The 4,804-nt window shown below is 40.9% G+C and overlaps 1 pseudogene; it reads right to left on the reverse strand.

Moving 5' to 3' along the window:
* Positions 1 to 678: 678 nt before the first annotated feature.
* Positions 679 to 1,532, reverse strand: LOC101725062 (profilin-2 pseudogene; annotated as a pseudogene).
* Between the last annotated feature and the right edge of the window lie 3,272 nt (positions 1,533 to 4,804).

A 4,804-nucleotide genomic window follows, 5' to 3' on the forward strand; every position in this document is an offset into this window, starting at 1 on the left:
ATTTGTTTTTAAATCGCTACATTATCCACAAGGCCCAAACAATAGAAGCAAATACTAGAATGTCCCTAAAGTAGTGCCATTCGAAAGAAACCCTTAATAGGTCAGTTAAAATGCAACTCACAATAGCAACAGTTCATTTTAACAATAGTATAGTTCAGCATACATATGAAAAAAATTCATCACAAGACAGCCAAGTCCACAATAATGCAACTTCATGTAAAAACTTAAGCTGCAAATAAAAATTGGTCCTATGAAGAACAAAATGGACACATGCCAGATGGTTATGTTGGAATACCTAATGTCCATAATGGCAGCCTTTGTAATTTTACTAAAGAGTAGAGCTGGTGTGCAAAGAAAAAGACAGGAACAAAATTCTGAGCTGTTGCAATGATGGAATGTCCCTGGGGATTCAATCAGTATGGTTACTACAAGGTCATGGGAGGAAGTGCCTCTGCTCTTGTTTTGTAGTTGCACTCTTCATGTGTCCTATAGATGCTATGAAAAAATGTAAAGTGCAACCACAATACTAAAACCAAACTACTACAGCTCTCAATAACTCATCAGCAAAAGGGGTATTAATTGGTTAAATAAACCAGGCACTGCATTAAAAAAAAAAAAGAGGATGGAAGCAAACCAAATACCTTATATGCAAAGGAAGGGTTGAGAAAAGAGGAGCAAAGGAAAGATTCATGCACGTTTTCCTCCCAACCATGCGCTACAAAAGGAAGGCTAAATGAGCCAAGTAAATGCTCAAAGTGCTGAAAAAACATTGATCAAATTAGAGATTGTACAACCGGCACCTTGCTTAATATTAACTTATTTTAGTAATCAATATCCCATTCATTGCTAAGACAAAGTGATGCCCTACTTGGCATGCCCCTCCCCTTAATTTCCAGGTATCATGCAAATCATTATTGTGCTGCAATTATGTTGCCAGATAAAGGTTGGTTACATACAGTGGTTAACATACAAATGATCCATTGGGCAAACAGGAATCATGACATTAGAGAATAGGTAAAGAAAACTAGCTACCATCTATAGTCTGGTAGCACTGTGACCAGAATTGGGGTGGTGATGAAGACAGTTGCTAGGTAGATGAGGAGAGGCTGCTTACACATCAGACCTCCTCAGGTATAAAGCGAGTTCATGTGCCTTCTTGTTAAGTGTGCCTCGGTGAACACCTTCCTTTCCCATGACTATAATCAATGCTCTACCAGCTCTGCCCACAGCAACATTGTACTTTGGCTCCCATCTTGACTCTTTGTCCGGATATCCATTGTGCAGTCACCATCAACATATAGACTATTTCTGATCACTGAACACTTTTTTGAGCCAAGAGTCAATCTGTTGGTAAAGAAACCTTCCCGGTCTTTTCCTACAATCATATCTATTTCTATTGGCATAATGCTCTGGAAGACACCCCCGGCCGTGGCTGCCCAGACATATTTGGCATCGCAGTAGCTGACAATGGCGGCCTCCTGGCAGCAGCCATCGCACATCAGGTTATCCCCGTAGCTCTGCCAACCGGCCATCTTTGAGTCCTTTGCACTGCAGCAGGATGGCGAGGAGCAGCAGGCACAGCGGCAGGCTGTGGTACTGGGGGAGGTGGGGCGGGGGCAAGGAGAAGACGGCTCTGTGCAGGCACCAACCACCCCCCTCCCCGAGGAGCTGCAGAGGGAGGAGACGGGGTCAGCGGTGAGGGACAAGCCGAGGGGTGCCCCTCACCTGGCCGGCCGCCCGCCCAGCCGCAGCCGCGGGACTGACTTGAAAATGTGTTTTTGAAATAAAATGGAGTACTACTGAGCCATAAAAAATGAGAAATTAGAGACATTTACAGCTAAATGGATGCACATTGAGGCCATACTCTTAAGTGAAATAAATAGGACACACATGTATAAATACCGAATAGTTTCTCTAGTGTGAGAAACTGAAAGTGTAAATAAGGACTAAAAGGTATGATAGATAATGTGAAATAGGAAGAAAAGGGGAAAAGGGGAAGGGGAAGTGGGAGGGTAGGGGAAAGGAAAGAAGGGAATAGAATTAATATGAGAAAATGGAAAAATGGAAACAAAGTCTTTGTAAATAGGGAGGGATGGATGGGTTGAATGGAGGGCAGGGGAATGGGAAAAAAATAAGAACTGAGCGAGATTAAGTAAAGGTGCAAATTTCCAATGATGAATGTCCTTATGTTGTATACCTAAAATGTACTAATAAAATTAATTTTAAAAAGAAAGATTATTCTAAGAAAAAGACTAATGAGAGTGCTTAAAATAGCCTTAATTATTCCAATTCCTTCTATAGTCCATCTCTTTTGTGACGCCTTCAGCTCACAGATCACTTCACTTCATGATGTTCTTTCCTCTCCTAGCTTGGCCCATCTCTGCATGCAGGAAGAAGCAGATGCACAGCCTCATTTGCTCCTAGGTCCTAATCTACTAGGAAAATACATGGACTTGGATATGCTGAACTGCAGGCTTCTGGACAGGCACCAGACTATAAATGCTCTTTGGGGACTTTCAGTTTGTAGTAATCTCTCTTCCCGATTTTGTTTCTCCAAGATATAGCACCATGGGGTTTTAAGACAGCATCTGCCTAGCAAATCTTCACAATAATTAATCCTGCATACCCTCAGTCTTCTTCTGAATATGTATAATGGTAGTGAGGATATGGCTGCTAAGAATGGTGGCATTTTGTCTCTCCTTTAAAATCCAGATGCTGAGAAATGGGGGATTCAATATTTCACGTTAGTGTGTCTTGAGGGTAATTTGTAAACTCAGTTCCATCAATAAAGTTGCCTGCCCCATTGACTGCTCTTCCACTTGTTGACATCTAATCTGTAACTGACTCCCTGAGGTCACAGGGACCAACCTGCACCTGGCTCAGTGGCCAGGTGCTCCTGGAAGTGGCCAGATTTGTGGCCAACACATCTGTTCTGGAATATTAATCGCTTTTCACAAGGCTCAACCACAAGGTTCAACATTTGGATTGCCGTCCCCATCAAGTACCTGGAAATCACAATGGTTGAAACAGGAAGCAAGACAGGAGCTCCGAGATGCTTTTTGGCTGTTATTGACATATGGCAATCTGATTTGATGCCATTTTCTCCAAGACCCTAAAGTGGTTCCCTCCCTCTCTCCCAGTCCTCTGGGAAATGACAATTGCTGCCCTATTTCCTCTCATCCTTTTGTCTTTGTGTTCATAAGCAGGTCAGTTTGGATTCAGCATGGCTTATGTCCTTTTTCTCTCTGTCAACATCAAGTGCAATTGGCTTATATACTTGTACTAACAATGGTAGCCATACACGTCAAAAGATTTTTAAACCTTGTCTCCTTTTGCAGGGTGAGGAACTGAGGTCAAAACCCAGAAAAACCCCCAGTAGACTTTTATAACAGAAGTCTTGCTTGAAGATTGCTAAGTACTCTAGCACATGATTTTCTGTTTAAGTTAAAGAATAGAGTGCCACAAACCTTGAAGCTTTTCAAAATTAAGCAACATCAGGCAGAAGGATGTTCTGTGAGCACCAGGTTCCAGTTATTGGGTGCAACCACATTTTAGTGACATGATATTGCCTAGCTAGAGTTTCATTTGTGGGCTTGCAAGTGAGGGGTGCATGGCAGATGCTATGATTAAGATTTCATTTCCTGGTTGATACTCCCACAGTGATCATAGCCGTAGAAGGGAAAACTCACATTTTCTGGCAAGGTTAAATAATGAATAGTTCTGAGTTTAATACAAAGATTAAAAACAAAAAGAACCACTGCCACCACCACCATCACCACCAAGTCTCTCCCAGGTTGACAGAGGAAATTGTTTTTCATATTTCTGAAATGAAGTCCTTCAGTAAATGTCTTGAAGATACCAACTTCTTCCTCCAATTCACACATTCTCTAACTCATTCACTTATTGTAGATCTACTGATTTAGATATTGGAGATTTAGTAGTGAGCAAAACAGCTAAATCCTTCCTTTCCTGGAGATGGACAATTTTATATTTATTTATTTTTTATTCATTAAGTGTATTGGTACATTTTAGTTATACAATATGATGACATTCATCCTTGGAAATTGGTACCTTACATGATATATCTTGCTTCTTATTTTTTTTTCTCCATCCCCTGCTCTCCCTTCCATTCCTCCACCCCTCCCTATTTACAAAAACTTTGCTTCAGTTTTATCCTTTTCTCATATTTTTTCCATTCCCTTTCCCTTCCCTTATCCCTCCCACTTCTCTTTCCAATTTGGGTCTTATTTTTCTATTTCATATTATCTATTATACATTTTGATTCTTATTTACACTTTCAGTTTCTATCACCAGAGAAATTATTCAGTATTTTTACGTGTGTCCGATTTATGTCACTTAAGAGTATCACTTCAATGTGCATCCATTTAGCTATAAATGACTATTTCTCATTCTTTATGGCTGTGTAGTACTCTATTTTATTAAAAAACACACATTTTCTTTATGCAATCTCCAGTTGATGGGCAATTGGGCTGCTTCCAAATTTTAGCTTTTACAAACTGTGCTGCTATGAACATGGGTGCACATATATCAGTGTGGTATGATCATTTTAATTCTTTGGGGAAGATACCCAGCAGGGGAATAGCTGGGTCAAATGGGACTTCCAGTCCTAGTTCTTTGAGGTATCTCCATACTGATTTCCACAGTGGTTGCACCAGTTGACACTCCGACCAGCAGTAGAGCAAGTGTTCCTCTTTCCCCACAGCCCTGCCAGCATTTGTTATTGGTTGATTTCATGATAGCAGCCATTCTTTCTGAGATGAGGTTGAATCTCAGCATTGTTTTC

Source organism: Heterocephalus glaber, unplaced genomic scaffold (genome assembly GCF_053883595.1).
Source record: "Heterocephalus glaber isolate CG9 unplaced genomic scaffold, H.glaber_assembly_v1.0 deba00001504, whole genome shotgun sequence".
NCBI classification, from domain to species: Eukaryota; Metazoa; Chordata; class Mammalia; order Rodentia; family Bathyergidae; genus Heterocephalus; species Heterocephalus glaber.